This window comes from Mustela lutreola, chromosome 10 (assembly GCF_030435805.1).
Source record: "Mustela lutreola isolate mMusLut2 chromosome 10, mMusLut2.pri, whole genome shotgun sequence".
NCBI lineage: Eukaryota > Metazoa > Chordata > Mammalia > Carnivora > Mustelidae > Mustela > Mustela lutreola.
In genome coordinates this window covers 31,135,894-31,156,162 of record NC_081299.1, presented here as the reverse complement: position 1 = coordinate 31,156,162, position 20,269 = coordinate 31,135,894, and the positions used below count along the sequence as shown (strand labels likewise).

The 20,269-nt window shown below is 53.3% G+C and overlaps 1 protein-coding gene across 6 annotated transcripts in view; it reads left to right on the top strand.

Moving 5' to 3' along the window:
- Window positions 1–183: 183 nt before the first annotated feature.
- RIMS3 (regulating synaptic membrane exocytosis 3) overlaps window positions 184–20,269 on the top strand; it is a 40,091-nt gene continuing 20,005 nt past the window's right edge. For 2 of the 6 annotated variants that reach the window (XR_009345228.1, XM_059136770.1), the window contains exons 1-2: window positions 184–492; window positions 16,452–16,627. The gene's annotated coding sequence lies outside the window, so the exon portion shown is untranslated. Of the gene's footprint in view, window positions 493–2,755; window positions 2,875–2,905; window positions 2,927–4,458; window positions 4,508–14,244; window positions 14,376–16,451; window positions 16,628–20,269 lie in introns of those variants that run through there. The other 4 variants (XM_059136772.1, XM_059136771.1, XM_059136773.1 and 1 more) reach the window with 4 other exon arrangements.

Below are 20,269 nucleotides of genomic sequence, written 5' to 3'. Positions count from 1 at the left end.
CCAGAAACCTCAGGTAGGGTCTTGTTAGCCTGGGTCCCCTACAACCAGGCAAACCCAGACTCTCCCCATTCTCCTAGGTCCGCCCACCACCAGAGGCCCTACCCCAGTGGCCCCGCCCCTCCAGTGGCCCCACCTGCCTGGCCGAGGCCCCGCCCCCACCAGGCCCCGCCTCCCTCTTCGCCTCCCGCCGGCTGGGGCTTGGGCTTTGCACCCGGCGGCGGCTGAGAACCGTGGCGGCTGCGGAGCCGGCAGCGCAGCCGGGCGGAGCGGAGCTGCCCGGCCCGGTGGCGGGCGATGCCCCCGTGAGCCTCTTTCGCCGCCCCTCCCCGCCCCGCGCCCCTACCCCCTCGGAGTCCGCCGCCCGCCTGGGACCGGGCCGCGCCCACCGCCGGGTCCGCGGGGCGGGGTCCCGGGGCAGCACCTGCCCCGCCTTGTGGAGCCGCCTCGCCCAGCAGAGACCCCTCCCTGTCTGGACCCTGGCCCCACCTCTGGGTAAGTCAGTAGGCCTCGCTCGCCTGGGAGTGGACGTGGGGAGGGGGCTGCGGAGGTCTGGGGGACCACCGGGGGGAGGGGGTTCCGGCCGTGAGGCGCCACGTAGGGATGTGAGCGTGCAGGGTTGGGGGGGGGGGTAGGGGCTCAGAGGATGAGCAGAGTGTTATATGATGGCTCAGGGTTGGGGGCTAATGTATGAGAGGGGAACGTGGGGTGTTTGAGGAAGCCTGGAAAATGGGGTAGGGGACCCCAGAGTCTTGAGTTCTTTGCTGATTCTCAGAGCACCTGGGGCCCTGGTCTTCAACAGCATTGCCTCACATGGCATTTTTGGAAAGTGCTTAAAATCTCTCCTGGAAAGGGAGCTGGAAGGCAGCCTGCTTTCTCCCTCCTGCCTGTGCCCTGGTTGAGAAGCAGGCACTCTTTCCTCCCAATGAAACACCATTGTGATGCCCAGAGGACACCCCCCTGCCAAGCCCATGAAATAAAAGGGGAGCCATGAAATAAAAGTACTCACTCTAGTCCTAGGGTTGGCAGAGGGGGCTTTTAGGAAGCTGGAAAAGGCAACTGGTCAATCCACGGTGGGGAGTCCAGGGTTCATGCAGGCTTGGCAGGACTCTTACTGGGGAACCTGGACACCCTTTCATTCAGGGGGAGTGTAGCTTTACTGGCTAACCTCCATGCTGCCTGGGCCCATGCCCACATCACCTTCTCTGGACAACCAAGACCAGTATCCTGGGCCTGTAAACCCAGGGAAAGCCCATAGCTCCTGTGGTCTTGAATGGAGTAGGCAATGCCATATCCAAGGCCAGAGAACAAGGGGTGCTGGCTGGCACTGCCTCTTTGGGTCTGGGGAGCCTGGGTGAATGTCGATGTCCACCCCTAGCCCCAAGGGTCTTGTCTAGGTGTGGAGAGGAAGACTGATGCCCCTTTGGTCCTGTCCTCTGCCTATGATGCCTTTTTAAGTCTAGGGTCCTTGGGTTTGGGGCCTGAAATGGCAGGGAGAGGGCCCTTCTGGGCTAGGCCTGGTTATCAAGGGGTTAACTAGCCAGCCCCTGCCCCCCACCCCCAGTTGCTGCCAGCCACCAATTAGTCTGTAATCAGGCAGCTGCCAACTGTCCCTGGGGGCATGCTAGCAACCTAATGGGACATTCTCTGTTTGGGGGTGTGGGGGCTGGAATTGGGGAAGGGGACCATGAAATCTGTGCTTAAACCTAGCACTGTGCCCTTCTGAACCTGTTTAGGGCCCACAGAACCCCCTCCTGCCCTCAGCACTGGGGCTGCCAGGCTTAGGGACCCCAGCCCTGGGGTTCAACACCTACTCAACGCTCTGCAGGGAATGAAGCCCAGAGTCAGGCAAACTTGACTTCAAACCCAGGCTCTGCCACTTTCTGGGTGTGTTCTATTGAGGGAATCACTTCCCCTCTAGGAGCCTCCTTCAGTAAAATAGACCCACCTTCCAGTTCTGTGGGGAGGAGTGATTGAAATGGTGGATCTGAGCTGCTTTGCACAGCGCCTGGCACTGCTGAACTCACCAGCAGCCCCCCTGCCAAGGACTTGACAGGACAGGCAGGCAGAAGCCAGGTGCTGAGGACAGCCAGGGACCAGGTTCCCTTCCCTGGGGGCATGTGGTTGTGGGCCTGGCACAGTCTCTGCCTTAACTCTCCTGTCTCCCTCCCTCCTTGCTCAGACATTTCTGGTCTCGGACATTAATTGGATTTTCCTCTGCAGAGCCTGGGGCCAAGCTGCTACTTTCTGGGCTCCCCCTATCCCTAACCAGGTGCTAAGCTCTGTGGGGTCTCTCAGGGGTCTGGGTGACATCCACAGCTGCCACAGCAGCTGGCCCTTTAAGGAGGGAAGAAAACAATTATCTGGCCTGGGCATTGCATCAGCTGGAGCCTGGAGGGTCCCTGGGGAAGGGGGGGCAGGCTGGTGGTTGATTTCATTAGTGCCATGTGAGAACTCTCACCCGAGTCTGCTGGCTCCCCAGCTGCAGCCTCCTCCCCCAGGCAGCAGCAGCCCTTAGCCCCATTGCTTCCCCCTACTGCACCCCAAGAGCTCTACCTTGGAGGACTCCACGTACCCCAGCCCATATCTTGGGCCCTGGGCAGAGAGGGGTGTGGAAGTGTCTCTTGCACTGGCTTTTTGCTGACTTGGGGTGCAGCACTTTGCTGACTATGGGGGTGTCTCCCCTTAGTGTTTGGCTGACTAGGGCTTGGGGGGTGATGGTCTGTATTTCTCCTACGCTGGCATTTTGTTGATGCAGGGAAGGGATGCTTTCTACACGGGCCTCTCACTGACCACGGGGCTGCCTTCTGCACTAGGATTTTGCTGACCTGACAGAGGAGCTGAGCTGCTCTGGGTGTGTGTGAACTGAAGGCACAGGTGAGAAACGATTGCTCCCTGGCCGGAAGTTCAGGGGCAGAGAGGACACCAGGTATGTGAGCATCAGACAGACCTGGGTTCAAATCCTGAATTCCCCACTTCCAGGCTCTGGTGCCACTTCAGGCAACTGGTTTCAGACTCCTCTGGAAAACAGGCATAATTTACACTCCTACTGCTCCACTCCCATCAAGAAGGTACTGGGGGATTAGATGCAGTGACTGGATGTACCCCCCCCATCTCTTCCCTTTGCAAGTTTGGGCTTTTCCCACCTTGGGCTCAAGGCACCTGAACAAGAAAAAGAGGATGAGGGGGGAATGGAGAGAAGGGGAGAGGGAGTGCAGGACCCTCCTGCCTCTGTTGCAAGGGGGATGCCTTCAGATACCCGGATGCACCAAGCTCTGTGAGCCACATGGCCCTGGCTCCATGGAGCCTGCATTCCAGCCCCATTCTAGCCTGGGATGGCCCAGGACTGCTAATGACACCAGTGTCACTGTGTTGAAAGGAAGGATTCAGGGAGCCTAGAGTTGAGGAGGCAAAGAAGCAGGGATTAGGAGAGGGAGCAGTGTGTGCTCAGGCCTGGGTGATGTTGGAAGGGGCTGGGGGGGGGGTGGAGAGGGCAGCAGTGGAGGAGAGAGGGTAGAGAATATGCAGTGGCAGAGGCCAGACCTTCCTGGTCAGTAGGGTACTAAAGGCTTAGGAGTTCTCCTGAGGCCAAAGGCAGCCCCTAAAGAGCTTTAAGCCGAGAAGGCAGTGTTTCATTTCAAGAGAGCAGGGGCTTGGGTCTATGGCCCTGGCAGAGCCTTCTTGGGAGTGACCTTTTGCCCTTTCATGCCCCCTTCCCTGGGTAGCAGCCCTGGCGCCCAGGGAGCTGGTTGTTTATGTGGTTTGCCCCAGGAGGGTGGGGCCCGGTCCCTCCAGCTCCCTCTCTCTGGGCCTTGTTGACAAAGTTCACCCCTTGGGTCCAGATTCTTCCTACCTCCCCAGGGAGCCAGAGGGCAAAAGGCAGCGGTTTGGTACCAGGCTGGCCTATGTTCACATCCCAGCTCTGTAGCTCTCAAGGTGGGTGACTTCTGGCAAGGCCCACCCCATCTCTAGACCTCAGTGTCGTCAACTGTAAAACGGAGTTGGTCTTATTTCTACGGGAAGGACAAAATGAAATTCCGGATGAAAATTACAAAACCCTATCTTGATGTCTGTTGGCATTTCTGCTCTGTCGCCTGGGGCTGACACCTCCTCCAGGCCAGGCCTGCGGGGCTGGGTGGGGGCGGGGACAGGGCTGGTGTCCCCAGTCTAAGGCTGCAGGAGCCCTGTGTTAGCAGGACCTCAGGCTCCGTTTAGTGTTCTGCTGTCACCATCTTGAAATTCCTCATTTTGAACAAGGGTCCTACATTTTCATTTAGCACTGGACCCTGCATATTATGCAGCCCCACAAATTGGGTAGGGGTAGGAAGAGGCAGGGAGAGACACAGACCTGCAAATAGTTCCCAAGTGGAGGAGGTACAAGGTGGAGGGCATGACTAACTGTCCCAAGGTGGGTGGGATGTTAATAATAGTAACATTTATTTAGTGCTTACTGTGTGCTAGGTTCTCCGCGAAGTACTTTACATACTCACCGTCCAACAGATCCTAGGAGGTAGGTACGATTATTATTTCCATTATATAGATGACAGAAGTGAGGTTAAAGTTCTTGGCCCAAGTCACACAGCCCTCAAGTAGCAGAACTGGGATTCAGACCCAGGTTGGACAGCAGAGTGCATGCTGGGACTTGGGGAAGTCTCCCCTAGGAGGAGGGGCTCCCTGAGCTGTATCTTCAGAGTAGGAAGAGGTGCTGGGGGAGAGGGAGGGAAAGTGTCTGTGCTGAGGCCGGAGGCTTGGCCAGAGAGGTAGAGCCAAAGCCGGAGGCCTCCTGGGGCTGAGGGAATGAACCTTTAGATTCCATGGTTCTAATTGCTCAAGTTCAGAGCTTCTGGTCACTCTGCCTCCAGGCCCTGCTGCCACTAGGATTCCCCCCTCCCAGTTGGTCCCCTCCCCCATCCTCTCTTTAAACTGCCCACTCTTCCTCCACTGCCGGGTAATCTCATTATTCTCTGGACCTGAGCAGTCTCTGTCTCTCCTGGGCTCAGGCCCTGCAGGTCTAACTGCTTCTTGGGCCACATTCAGATGTCTCACAATCTGGGGTCCAAACCCAGGTCCCCAGGTCCCCAGCTCCGCCTGCCGGCACCTGCTCTGCCTCCAGCATCTCCAGCTCGTCTCTGCTGCCACCATCCACCCACTTGCTCAAGCTGGAAAGCTGGAAGTTCTCCTGGACACCTCCCTCTCCCTCACCCCCACATCCCACAGCCGTCCTCAGCGAGTCGTGTTAGCTCTCTGTATCTCTTTCCCTGCCCTCCGCCCCTTTCCAGGCCACCGCCGGCTCCCAGCCTAGACCGCATGGACAGCCTCCTGGAGTCGGCTCCTCCTGTTTCTGTTCTTGCCCTGCATTATTTCATTTTTCACACCGCAGCCAGCGCGATCTTTGAAAGATAAACGTTTGATTGTATCATCTCCCTGTGTAAGACCCTTCCAAGTCTTCTTGGAACCAAAGCCAGACTCTGACGCAGTCTCCGAGGCCCTGTGTGATCTGCTCCTTGCCTACCTTTTTCTCTCATCTGGTACCATTCTCCCTCTCCCTGAGCAGCAGGACTTTCGCACATGTCCCTCCATCCCGGAATGCACTCCTCCTCCTGTGCCTTGTTAACTCCTACTTAGCTTTCAGAGAGATACCAGCTCCAGCATCATTTCCCCGGTGAAGCCTAAAAACCAGAAACTAAACACTGCCCCCCCCCCCGCCCCCAGCTCCATAGGACCTCGTTAGGTCTTCATGACACTCATCGTACTTGAATTGCTTCTTCCTTGTTTCTCTTTCTTGCTGGCCTGTGAACCTCGTGGGGTCAGGAATGCTGTGTTGCCTAGCCCCAGCACACAGTAGGTACACAGTGAGCTGGTCAGTGGATGAAAGGAACAGATGACTCATTGCTGCAGCCTCTTAACCAGCCTCCCTGCCTTCAGGCCTGCCTTCTCCAGTCCTTTCTTCGTATGGCCCCAGAGCCATCTTTCTAAAGTACAGAACTGACCCTGTCACCCCCCACTACTTAAAATACTTCAATAGCTCCCTATTGCTGACAAGAAAGGCCTCAGCTTCTTAGCATGGAATTCAAAGCCTTTGTGATCTTCACCGGACAGACGCCTCTCTAGCTTCATCTTCCCTGCTCCCCCACCCCACCCCCCGCCCATTTTGAACTTCTGGCAGTTCCTCTAACACGTCAGGCTGTTTGGTGCCTCTGTGCCTCTGCACTTGCTGTTCCTGCTGCCTGTAAGGCCTCCCCCACCCCTGCTTCGTCTCCCTGGAAAATGTCCTTCACTTTTCCAAACCGGCTCAGCTGTCACCTTTGCTGCGAGGCCTCTGAGGACCCTTCCGGCCCTTCCTGGACAGTGTTAATTTGCCCTTCTTTGGCCACATCTGTACAGAGGCTACATCTACAGATGTACATCCTTATCTTCTGTTAGCGGAGCTCATCCAGTGCAGACACACTCATTTTTTTTTTCCCTCCCAAGATTGTTCCTCTTTACGCCTCTAGTTCCCAGCTTCTCCCCTTTCTTAATTAGGTCTTTGCTTGTATATAGAAACCCACTCCAGCCAGCTTCAGTAATAAAGAAGAGTTCAGGGGTGTCTGGGTGGCTCAGTGGGTTAGAGCCTCTGCCTTCAGCTCAGGTCATGATCCCAGGGTCCTGGGATCGAACCCCATATCAGGCTCTCTGCTCAACGGGGGGCCTGCTTCCTTCTCTCTCTTTCTCTGCCTGCCTCTCTGCCTACTTGTGATCTCTGTCTGTCAAATAAATAAATAAAATATTTTTTTTTTTAAAAAAGGGTTTATTACCAGGACACAAGAGATTCCTGAGAACAGAGGGGCAGAAAAATCGGTAGCTTCTGGGAGGCAGGACCTGTAGGTCAGGAGAAATGGAAGTGGCCGTTTTCTGCACCTTGCTAGCTGCTTCTATCTTTCTTTCTCCACAGGCTGGGTTTTTTCTGCTTTACCAGACCCTGGGCACCCTACAGTTGCTGAACGGTGTCCTTCCTTCTGGGCCATATTCAGAGAACCCGGGGTTTGGCTGATCCAAGTCCAAACTTGTATGAGAGGATCTGATTGGCTCAGGATCTGATTGGGTCAGGTGCCCACCCAGGTTCAATCAACTGCAGCCTGCTGGGAAGGCTCTCCAAGTCAGACAGCCAGACGTTGCTCTTGACCGGGTTGGAGAAAGGTAGTGGTGGGGAGCATCTTTGTTGTTGAGCAAGTACATAAGACACCTGCTAGAATCCTTAGAGTGCTGTGGTGGACCTGGCCCCCAACCTTCCATCTGGATAGACCTGGAGAAAACAGCCCAGGCGTTGTGACTTAAAGGGGAGTCTTTTCCTGGGCCAGCAAGGCCTAGTGCAGACTCTGAAGAGCCTACCAGTTGTCACTCAAAGCCCAGAGCAGAAAGGTAGGAAGATGAGACCCTAAATTTTCTCACTTCTTTTTGGAGTGGGCAGAGAAGGAAGAGGAGGGCATGAGAAGACAGGATAGTTCTCCCTATGAAAATCATATTCATTCTCTAAGACAGAACTCATTTCCTCTCTTCAGTGAAGAACACTGTCATGCCTGCCCACCCCCAGCAGCCTTTTTTTTTAAACCTGAATTAATTCTATTCGTTTTACTTCCCTAATAATAAACATTTTTCAGTCCTCACTTTGTGCCAGACTCTATGTGCAAGCATTATTTCATTGAACCCTGACACCCTGTAAGATAGGTACTATTACTATCCCCATTTTATAGACAAGGAAACTGAGGTTCAGAGAGGTGCCATTATTCGGCTAGGGACCCACAGCAGTGTGACTCCAGAATAAAACTCTACTTACTCACTTGCCTATTTGCCTTCAGGATTGTGAGGGCCTTATAGGCAGATGCAAGGTCACCATTCTCCCTCTACTCCCCCGTGCCCAGGAAGAGGTCAGCCTAGAATAAGGGCTTCCAATGATGGAGGACAGATGGAGGCAGGGAGAGTAGAAAAGTGGGGTGGGAGTTGAGGATCTACCTTGTGCGGCTATGTGACTCAGAACAAATCTCTTAATCTTTCAGAGCCTCTGTTTTCTCATTCAGAAGTGGGGATGATAATTCCTGCTGTACAGCTCATACTAGACTGGCTGTAGGGTCAATTTGTAAGTGGGAGAGAATTGAGCAATTTCTAAGGATTGTTATTATCAGAATGGATTGTGATACTGAGGCTGTGGTACCAGGGCTCGAGGTAGCCACTGTGTCCAAGCTCCTACAGGATGCGGGCAAGCCTAGAGCTTTCCACAGTGAGAAGAAGCACTTTCAGCAGGACCTGAGGTGACTTTCAGTGGGTCATGGACCTGTCATTATATAGCACTGGCTCACGTAGTGAGAAAGTCGGTTCCCTTTCAACTCCGTCAAGTCCAAGGTTGTCCCAGGGAGAAAGTGCCAGTGTGTCTTTAACAACTTTCCAGCACTGCTACCCTTCGCTTTTTAACAAAGAGGTCTTGACTGGCAACTCCGTGTAGCTAAAATTTAATAATACAGTTTGCTTTTACTGTATTTATTTTACCATTATTTTCTACTTATTGAAAGCAATAATAGCCTTTGCATTTATAGTAGTAACACAAAGTTTCTATTTACAGTAAATGCATGTAAGTTAAAAGTGTCAATTATAAGACCATAGTTAAGGAACTGTACAAGAGTATGGAGATTTGGCAGAAATTGTTGAGGGGGCACACAATGTCATGTGCATAATGCAAAATTGGGAAGTGCTATGGGGACGTCAGAGACCTGGCCTATTGGCCTAAGTAATCTTGAAGCTCCCTTCCACCTGCCTGGAAAATCTGGGGTCTCTTCCCACTCTGCCATCCTGCTTCCCTCTCCTTACCTCATGCCCTGTCTTGGGTTTCTTTCAGAAAATCCTGCCATAATTATTCTGTAGACAGGAGAATTTGTGCTACCTGTCCCTCCCCTACTGGAGAGGGAGGCTCTTGGAGCTGGAGTGTCTAGATGGGGATAGCATGTCCCTTCATCTCTGAGGCAGCACTTGGGTATGCCTGGGGGAAGCAGGAGCTGCAGACTCCTCAGTTCTCTTGGTTCCCATGCACAACACAAACCTCAGGCCTCCCAGAGGGTGGGAGTCCCAGAGAGCACAGAGGCTGTGGGAGCTGCAGGTGAGGGCAAGGCCATCCCAGGGCCTGCAGGCCCCAGAGCTGGGGGCCTGGGGACAGCAAAGCTGGGGAGGCTTTGAGGTCTCAAAGGTCCCCCTTTCCCTGCTTCCCCCCTCTCACCTCTTTGAGCTACTGTCTGTCTGCCCTGGGGTATTGGGCCGCAACCCCCACCCTGCCCCCAGAGGCCTCAGAGTACACACAGAATGTATCCGTGGGAATCAACACCAGGGCCAGGCAGGAGGGATGGAAGTCCCATGTCCACAGCAGGAGGGCAGGCCTGGGCTCCAGGAGGGTGTGGGTCCTGGGTAGTGTGAGGCATGTGCTTCTGTATCCCTAGTGAGGGTCTCTGTGAAGGCATACTGTGTGTGTGTGTGTGTGTGTGTGTGTGTGTGTGTGAGAGAGAGAGAGAGAGAGAAAGTTTGTGTGTGTGTGTGTGTGTGTGTGTGTGTGTGGTGAAGTAGCTCTGGGCAATATGTCTGAAGGACTCTGTGAAGGCATGCTGCGGGTGTGCGCACACACAGTGTGTGATATGTGTGTCTGAGATTCTCTGTGAGTAGCAGGTGAGTTTGTGCATGCATGCCAGGATGTCAGTGTGACGTGCAAGGGGGTCTGCAGTGCACTCCTCTCCACGCGGTGTGTGTCTGCCAGACATTGTGTGTGTGCTGTGTGTCTAGGCGGCTTGCTGCTGGGTGTGGTGTGTGCCTGTTGTTTTGTGTAGTCGCGGTCTTTGTACAGCGCGCGTCTGGCTGCGTGGTGCGTCTGAGTGGCCCCGGGAAGCTGCGTGGCGTGTACGCGGGTCTTTGTGCCCCGGGAATGGTCCGGGGGGCGGAGCGGTGTGCCGGGAATGCGGAGTGCGCCTCAGGGCGGTGGGTGTGCTGGGTTCCTGGGGAGGGTTCCCAGGATGGGGTGGGGGAGAAGGGGTGGGAGCGGGCGGCGCCTTCCAGCTAGGCGCGGGGGCTGGTAACCCGAGCCCCTTCCCCTATGAAATATTGATCGAGCCTCACCGCTACTGAGGCAGGGGCCAGGGGATGCGGAGAGAGCTGGGTCGGTCGCTGTCCATGGTGCTGCCGAGAGGGGGGAGCCGATCTCCCTATCCACCAACATCCTGGGGGGGCGGGGTTGGGGGGAAGGGTCGGGGACTGCCTCGGAGTATGAGGTTGCCTGTTCTACCGCCTGTGGCTCAATTCCGCCACCCCATCTAGAAAGGTGGAACGGGAGCAAATGGACATTTTGGAGGGGATCAGTATCCCCCAGGAGGAGGGTAACGACAGGGCTGGGTTTACCTGGGACTGTTTTAATGTACACCTGTGGTGTGATTGTTGGTGTCGTCTCTGCTCACTCTCAAGAGTCGTAGTTGGATGATAAATTATGTGCTTCCTGGTCATAAGGTGTTGCTCCAAAGACCTCTTCTCCCCGTTTCTCTGCTTTGCCCTGGGGGTTTGGTAAGTTCTGGGGTGCGCACATGTCAGGTATGTGTGTTTGCAGGTTAAGCAATCGGTCTTCCTGTGCTAGGGCTGATCTGCAATAAGTGCTTGGGAACCAAGCTCGCTGGAATCCTGCTGAAGCCCAGACCTACTCCTGGGAATCCAGCCCTCTTTGCCACCATTTCAAATCCTGCTTTCCATGGGAACAGTGCTCTTTTTCAAGCCTGGGCTTCCCTTGCCATCCTACAGCCTTGGTTGGACAGGCCTTTCCTTGGTTTTGATGTCACAGTACGGTAGGGCCTCCAGGTTGGCTGTCTGTATACTCAACGGTATCTTCTCTGACCTTCCTGCTGATTCTCTCTTCTTGAGTAGATTCTATTTTCCTCCTGCCCTTCGCTCTGGATATTACCTCTCACCCTTTGCTCACTCTGTACTCCCCTCTGGGCATTCTCTTTCTTTTCTGCACCTCAAGTTTCCCTTCATGGTACACATCCAAATCCTGCCCACTCACATTGCTCTCCTGGGCTCCACTGAATCTGCTTACCTGCCCAGTGCCTCTATGTGGGAGTTGCAACATTAAGTCAGACTCATCACAACTAAGATGGGACTCATCTTCCCCTTAAGCCAGTGTTTTCCTCTGGGACCTCAAGCTTTGCTGATAGTGCTTCTCATTCTCCACCCTTCCTGTAAATCACTTTGGATTCTGTTTTTTTTTTTTTTTTTTTCCTCTTCCCAACAGTGTCCCATCTAGGCAACCCCCAAGCCGTCGCATGACTCCTGGGCACCCCTTTTCTTTTCCCGTCTGCATTATCTGAAGCAGTGTAGCCTTCTTATCTGCCTTTTGACTCTTCTTCCTTCTGTCAGACCTTCTTCTGAGTCTGTACTCAGTGTCAGATTGATCTCTGTAAAACAGACATCTAAGTCATGTCAGATTTCACTCCCTATGGGATTAAAGCCAAGCTTCTTAAGAAGCCCTGCATTCAGAGCCCTTCATTGGCTGTTCCCAGCCTACCTTTCTAGCCCTCCCTCCCACAATTGTATTTACATCCTGTTCCAGCTGTACTGCTCTCTATTCACCATCCTACAAACATAGCACTTTCTCTCTGGACCTTCCCAGGTAGTTCCCACCTCCTTCCTGCCAACTCTGTCTCTCCAAATCCCACCTGTCTTTTGAGATACTCTGCAGTGCACTTCCCAGTGTGCCATTTCTGGTCTCCCTATCCTGGAGCTTTCACTCTTGCAGAATAACCAGAATATTTAATCTTTAACTTTCAGTGCCTTGGGTGGCCCATAGACCAGCAACGTGGGTTATCACCTTAGACCTTGTTAGAAATGCAGACTTTCAGGTTCTCCATGGGATGTATGGGATTGAGGTCTGCATTTCAACAAGATCCCCAAGTGATTTGTGTGAATATTCAAGTTTGAGGGTACACTCATGAAGGGTAGGATTTTGCTTCTGTTTGGGAATGTCCTTCAGCCAGGCTGGTGGTGTTCACAAGTGCCAAGTCTGGCAGCCCCCACCAGGTGACAGGTGCCACATCTGGCTGGATCCCATGAGCTGTGAGCTGTGAGGGTTGAGAAGCATGCGTACTTTGCCTGGACCCCTCCCACCGGGAATCTATTCCTCCCAAGACCCCCAGAGCTCAAGCTCTGGGGATCTGACTCCAGAAAACGCTCTAGTAAGACAAGGAGGAATCAGTTAGTCAATGAAAAAGTAGTTATCAAGCAGATAGCAGAACTTCTTCCTCTTCATAAAACACATATTGGTGGAAATGACTTGTTTTAATGTATGTTTTGAAAAGAAAAATAAGTATTTTAGTTTTTCTTTATGATAACATCAATATAGTCTCTCAAGTGGGAACTTAGAAAAACACAGTATGTCATATGAAGAAAATAAAATGACTCACAATTCTACTATCCAACTGCAAATACTGTTAATTTAATATTTGTTTGAGATCATGATTCATTCATTCAGCACATTTTTACAGAGCCCTACTGTGGGCCAGACCTATGCCAGGCCCTAGAGTTTCCTGGTGAAGAAGACATGGTGTCTATTTTTAGGTAGCTCACACCAGGGGCTGGGGTGTGGGAAGACAGGCACTGAACAAATGAGGAATAGCAACATATGAGTTTCCTAAGGCAGCTATAACAAAGCACCACAAACTGGCTTGCCTAAAACAACAGAAACTTAATTCTCTCATAGTTCTGGAGGCTAAAGGTCCAAGGTCAAGGTGTTGGCAGGATCAGTTCCTTCTGAGGGAGATGCTCTTCCATGGCTCTCGCCTCACTTCTGGTGACAGCTGCTAATCCCCGGCATTCTTTAATCTGTTGCTCCTCACTCCAGATTCTGCCTCCGTCGTCCCATGGCATTCTCCCATGGGAGAATGTGTGTCTCTGTCTTCACATAGCTGTATTCTTTTAAAGACACCAGTCATCTTGGATTAGGGCCCAACCTACACCAACATGACTTCAACTTCACTGATCACATCTGCAATGACCTTCTTCCAGACAAGGTCATATTCTACAGTACTGGGGTTTCTACCTCAACATATCTTTTTTTGGAGGCGGGGTGGGGTGGGGTGGGGTGGACACAGTTCACATAATAGGCAGGGCCAGTGCAGAGTCTGGGAGAGCATGACAGGGAGACTCACTTTGGCTGAGAAGATTCTTGGAAAAATGACATTGCATATGGGACTGAGCAAAGAGTAGGGATCAGCCAGGCAAAGGGGGTACGCAGACAAATGCAGGGTAGGAAGGCTAGAGAAGAGCATTCCAGGCAGATGAGAGACACAGAGCACTTTTGAAGAACAGGAACGAGGCAAGTGCAGCTGAAACACAGATGAGGGGCAAGAACAGGGGATGAGCTGGGCCACTGGGCTTACGGGCCTCCGCATGAGGGGTTTTTACTTTATCCTGAAGGAAATGGGGAGCTACGGGAAGCTGTCGTGCAGGAGCGATTCATTCTGCTTTGTGACTGATCTCACAAAACTGAGCTGTCCGAAGGCTGTGTGGTTCCTCTCTATCTCCAGTTCTGAGGGAAAGACACAAGGCCATGTCCTCAGGAGCACCGTGGCTGAGAGAAGACCCATGGCAGCCCAGGCTGAGGAATGAAGGCATGGCCCTGCCTCCAGCAGCCCCTAGTCCAAGCAGGGAGGACAAGCCCTGCCCTCCGCAACCTTGGTCTGAGCAGGACACAGGGTTCAACCAGCTCTGGGTCTCTCTTGCCCTTCAGTGTTTTGAGTCCTTGGAGTTGGGAACACAGATTTGGGTCTGCCCACCCCACCTCTGCCCTGCCATGAGGCCTGTGTCTGAGAATGTGTCCAGGGCAAGCACGTGGCCCGTGGAGGGTCCCTGAGACCAGAGGTGCAGATGCCGAGGGAGGCCACGTGCTAGGTTTAGTGGGGGTCATCTTCTGAGTACCTTGCTCCCCTCAAAGAATGTCTGTCTATCGCCTTTCTATGCAGGAACTAGTCTGGTGCTCACCCCATCCCTTACCACACCCTCAGAGGGCCACCTCTTTACCGTGTGTGATGGGGAGGGCTTCCCTGTCCAAAGCTGCTTGTCCTCCCTTGCCTGGGCTGGGTGGGCCAGGCTGGGTGGAGGAGAAGTGGGTCAGCCCCGTAGCCATGGTGACAGCAGCTGCTCCCTGCCAGCCTTCTCATCTCCTCACCACAAACCTCACCGAGGAGCTCTTTTGTCCGACCTGCAGGGATGGGGGCCAGGAGAGTGGTACTGGGGGCTGGAGCGGGGATGAGTGTGTGTGTATTCAAGCTCACACAAGCGCCTGCCCAGAGCCGGTATGCGTGCCTCAGCCACAGACACCCAAGACCCAGGTAAGACACTTCCCACTTCCCTGACCACTGAAGGTTGGGCTCTTCCCACCTCTTTGGGCTGGGCAGGGGCCAAGGAGGGCTGTGTGTGTGAGTGTGCATGGGTGTCTACACATATATGAGTCCGCAAAAGCCTGTGGCGTCAGTGTGGCGGCTTCTGTGTACCTTTATCTCGGGGGTGCGTGTGCTTCTCTGTGGACACATGTGATTATGTCTTTAAGTGTATATCATCTGTCTGGGTCTGTAGGGTGTGTGATTACACATCTGAAATCGAGTGCCTTCTGTCTCTCCCTGTGTGTGTGTATAGCGTTGTGTGTGGGAGTCCGGCTTGGGGGAGACAAAGGTCACAGAATCAGGAGGGGAGCTGGTATGGTGCTCCCTGTGCAAGCTGGGTGTGCTCCCTCAGCCCAATCTACCTCTCCCATCACATGCCTGTCCTGTCACCTGCCCATCTTTTCCTGAGCGAGGGGAAGGGGAGGCTAGGAAAAAAGAGAACCCCTCCACCCTTCTGTGGAGGCAGACACTGGCCTCTGACAGGGGCATAGATTGGGATGGAAAATATGGTGGGCAGCCCTGGTGCTGGGTCCAAGTTGAGTCAGGGGTCTCCAATGCCAGACCCAGCATCCAGTGGGGGCCTGGGAGCTGAGATGCTGACAGAAAACAGCACAGCATCACGTGCCAGCTCCCACCTCAGCTAAGAGGCACAGGGACCCAGAACCCATGCTGTCCTGGGATCTGGGTAGAAGCAGCCTGGGCCGAATGGAGGGGTGATCCTGTTGGTCTCTGAGCCTTCATGAAGTGGTTGCATTTGGTGTGCTATCCAGACCAATAAGCGTTGACACCTGTGTACCTTCCCTGTTTACAAAGGCACCATTAGGAGTAGTAACAGTATAGTTGCCCAGCTGAGCATTTAGCTCTGTTACCAGTCCTTATTTTGCAACATTTCATCTAATAATCCTAAAGCAAGCATTCTTATCTCATGGCCAAGAGATGAGGAGCAGTAGGCTGGGGTCGGGGGGCTTGTTAAGGAATTGCCCTGCATCCTACAGCTTGTAAGTGACAGATTTAGGTTTTGAACCAAGTCTGTCTGTCTCCAAAGCCTGTGTGTGTATGTGTGTGTGTGTGTGTGTTTAAAGATTTTATTGATTTACTTGAACCAGAGTGAGAGCCAGAGCAAGAGAGAGGGAGAAGCAGACCCCCTGCTGAGCAGAGAGTCCAACACAGGGCTCGATCTTAGGACCCTGAGATCATGACCTGAGCCACCCGGGCACCCCTAAAGCCTGTGTTTTTGATCAGTGTTTTCTTGCTCCTCATTATACACATCTGACACCCAGTCCAGCCTGGAGAGTGGGTCTGGGTCCAGGTGGCAAGTAGACTCATCACATAGAAGAGGAGATGGGGGGACGCCTGGTAGCAAGTCGGTTAAGCTTTTGTCTGCCTTCAGCTCAGGTCATGATCCCAGGATCCTGGGATTGAGTTGCACATCCCTGCTCTGCGTGGAGCCTGCTTCCCCCTCTGCCTCTCTCCCTGCTCCTGCTCCCTTGCATGCACATTCTCTCTCTCCCTCTCCCTCTCTATCTTTAAAAAAAGAAGAAGAAAAAAAAATTTTTAAAAAGAAGAAGAAGAGATGGAAGTTCAGAGAAGCAGAATGACTTGCTCAGGGTGACATGGCTGGGGGTGGAGCCAGGAGCCCCCCCCTCCCCAACCACACTTCGCATGTCAGAGTCTGGGGAAAGATGCAAACCCTATCAGTCAGGGGGAAGACTGAGGAATGAGGAGTAGGGTGTTGAGCTCCTCAGCATTTGGACCTCCAAGTGTCTCTCATCTGTGAAGTTTTAAAGTTGTGGGTGGGGCTTCAGCAACAGTAGTCTGACGTGAAAGTGCCGAAAGGCAGGTTAGGGGACCCAGGAGTTGGGATGGTTTTACAGAGTAGGAAACAGAATCAGAGAGTTTAAATGATTAGCTCAACATCACAGAGCTATCTCCAAAGTCTGTCTTTTTATGCCACCAATTACTGGAAGCTCTTACGGATAGCTGTTTTTGCTAGCCCTTCCTCTAAACTTCCCTCTTTCCTTCCAGACTCTTACCACATCACCTCCTCGTGGGAGCTACTGTGACTGCCTTCACCACCTTCCTGAAAATTGGTGTCTGGGCGGAAGTTAACTGCAGCCTCGTGTAAATGCCCTAGGGCTGTGCTACTGGATGGAGCACAGCCCCCTGTGATGTGGAGCCCTGCGCTCAGACTCATCAATTCGGTGAGTTTGGCTTTTCTTCCAAGTGGAGAGGAAGCACCTCCCTGGTGACGTGGGACCTAGGAGTTAGGAGACTCGAGTTGGAGCTCTGGTTTTGTCACCAGCATTCTGTGTGACCCTGGGTGTGTCTCTTTCCCATCCTGGGCCTTGAGGTCCTACTCCACAAGATGAAAGACTCAAGCTGGAATAGGGATGGCGATTCTATTTCAAATCACGAGCCAGTTCTCACCAGTCGGTTGAGAGAGATCCTGAGGTTAAATCTGGCCTGCATGGGAAAGATCTGGATTAGTGATTGTTGTGGGTGGACCTACCCATCCGTCCCCTTGTGACAGATTCCTTGCTCCCTCCTGTTGAAAGGGTGGGTAGCTGGGTTTGTCTTGAGCTTTTGGATGGCCTCACTGGCTCTTGGGAAAGGCTTATGAGCTGGTTAGACACATGGTCAAAGGGACCAAGGGGCCCAGGTAGCCTGGCAGAGCCATGAGACCCCTATTGTTAGGATTTAAGAGATGGTTTGGAGCACCCTTGGGACTTAAGACTCCAGGGTGAAGGCCACATACCCACAGCTGGAAAGAAAACACTAGATGCCTTCCTTGAGGATCTTGGAAGGTCTCAGCTGGCATGGAGCTCCCTCAGGAGTGGGAACAGTAGTCCTTACCCCTGGATGGGAAATCCGAGCCACAGTAGTAGATGCTGCTGTGACAGTAGGTGGGAGGCAGCAGAGAGAGCTGGAGTGAGCTGGTGAGGGAGGGCTCCCTTCATTGGGGAGCCATGAACTTGGCTGGGAAAGGGACAGTCATGCTCAGAGGCAGGGATTGTTGAAGACTTGTTGAATATTGTTGAAGGATGGAGTTCATTTAGCAATCTATCAGAACTACCAGGATATGGGGTGCCTGGGTGGCTCAGTGGGTTAAAGCCTCTCTGCCTTTGGCTCAGGTCATGATCTCAGGGTTCTGGGATCGAGCCCCGCATCAATCCTGCCCCACAGGGAGCCTGCTTCCTCCTCTCTCTCTCTGCCTGCCTCTCTGCCTACTTGTGATCTCTGTCTGCCAAATAAATAAATAACATCTTAAAAAAAAAAAAAAAAAAAAGAACTACCAGGATGCCCTGTAGTGTCCCTGGGAGGAGGCCCCCCTCCTCCTCATAGGGACTGGGTGGCCGGCTCTGTCACTTTGTCTCACTTCTCTTGAGCTAGACCAGCTGTCAGAGAAGCACCTGGAGCCCCAGTTCTGAGCCTGCCAATGCAGTGTGTGTGTCCACAGGCTCTGCTCTCTAGTTAAAAGGGCTTCTAGAGATCACCTAAGGCAATCGCTTCATTTTACACACAGATGAGGACACCAACGCCCAGAGAAAGTGACAGGAGTCTGTATACATTCTAATCCCACTTCCTCATTCTTATTTTTCCCAGGCTGCCCAACCCAGGGGTCAGGTCCCAAGACCTTGGGTCCTGTGCTTCGGGTTTGGCTCCTCCTGTCCCGTGGAGGGTGGCCCGTGTGGCAGGGCTCTGAAGCATTCATGAGCTCTCCAGGCCCCCTGGGTGATCCCTGGGTGGTTAAAGATGAGAAGACTCCGGATGGAGCCAAGTTCTGGATGTCAAACCATCTGCTTGTCAATGTCATTCATTATTCATGAGGCAACATGAGCCCCTGGGTTGGCCGGGTCAGGAATTTTGTCCCATACCTTCCTCCCTTCTCAGCCCCTGGGAGTGGTACTCGAGCTTCCTGTAGGCTGTGCCTGGGGAGCTCTTGCTCTGTGCTGTTGGTGTTCTTACAGCTGTGCTCTGGGTGGGGTTTCTCCTGGCCCTCACATTACTGCTCAAGCCGGCTGTGAAAACCTGGGCCACAGAGGTTTTTCCTCATCAGAGATTTTTTTTTTCCAGTGTTTTCAAAGAGTCAGAGACCCAGGGCAAAGGCTGAAGGGGAGGGATGGGCCCACATCTTTGGGTGAGCTCTGGCTGGGAGGAGCAGGAGCTGCTGAGCGTGCCTGCATCTTTTATTTTTTTTTTGAAGATTTTGTTTATTTATTTTGAGAGAGAGCACGAGTGGGGGGAGGGGCAGAGGCAGAGAGAGACTCCCTGCTGTGGAGTCCGAGGACAGGGGGCTCCATCCCACCACCCTGAGATCATGACCTGAGGCAAAACCCAGAGTAGGATGCTTAACCGACTGAGCCTCCCAGGCGCCCCTGTGTCTGCACATTTGTGGGAAAGGGAGACCCAGGTTCGAGTCCAGATGTTGCCATTTCTTAGCTGAGTAGGATGGGCAAGGCCTTGACTTCTCAGAGACTCTAGTTTCTCACCTGTGACATGGAGACTACCACACACCTAACAGAAATTCTTTAAAGAGTAAATTAGGCTTCTCCCACTATCCACCAAGAGACCATGCAGATACCCAAAGAAACACACAAACTGGCACTAGAATTGGAAACTAAAGAGAAGAGATCATCATAGGCCCAAGTCCAGGGGGACTTTCCATTAGCTGCAAGGTTAATGGGGGATGGCTGGAGAAATATAATCCGGGACTCTGCCCGTATCACAGGGTGAGCAAAAACGGCCCAGACAACCACAAAGGAGGGAGAACACAGCTTTGACTCATCCCCACTGTCAGCCCCAATTTGCCTGGTTGGCAGGCGCCGCGCTGACCAGGAGGCAAGCGGCCACCATTTACAGCTATCTGAGGACAGAATCCTCTAGGGTGGCCCCTTCCCTTCTCCCTCATTCTCACACACCCCCTTCAGCTCTGTCCTTTTGAAAAGTCAGATTCCCTCAGGGTGACAGGTCTGAGGGCAGAGGGTCAAGCAGAATGACCTTCAGCCTGGGATGGGGAGCTGCCCTGGGAAGAGCTCTGTAGCCCGGGACAGAGCTGGGAAGAGCTGGAGGCAGAGCCTGCCGGAGCAGCCCTCTTTTCGGGTACTCTGAGCGGAGCACGCTCCCTGCTGCATTGGAGTTTTGGCCAAGCTGTAGAGGCCAGACAGCTGGAGATCCCATCTCTGTACAAAACCGAGCCATAGACGCCTGCTGCCCCACTCCCTCGCTCCCCCAGAGTGGCTCCCAGTGCCCTCTGTCTTCCCTCAGATTTAATATTTAATTACCTAATCAGTGACTTACTGTCTGTCTCTTCTCCTGGACTGGTGGCTCAGGGAGGGCAGGACCACGTCGGCCTGGCTCACTGTCCTATCCTTGGCACTCAGCCTAGACCTCGGAGTTTTAGGGGCTTAAATATTTGTTGAAGGCAGCTTTGGAAATGTTTATATCCTCGGTGTCAGGTGGGGGTTGCTTTTGGGTGGACAGAGAACACTGATTCAAACTGGCATAAGCGTAGTATCTCCCTTAACTGGCTAGACCAGAGAAAGGCTGGCTCCAGGGTGGCCCGAGGTCCTTTCCTTTGCTCTGGGTCCTCAGCGACACTGGCTTCCTCTTGGGACTGGGTCCTCTCTAGGGCGAAGGGTCTTGAGGGAAGAAGCGGGGAGGGAGACCCCACCTTTCCCATAAGCATGGAATCCAAATCTTCCCCTTAAGTCAGATTGGGCCAGCTGAGTCACAGGCCTGCCTTCGGACCAGTACTAGTTACCCAAGTGAGCGCCGTTCACTGAGTGACTTGAACTAGTCAGGATCTGCCTCCAAAATGGGATGGGTGGTACCTGACAAAAGCA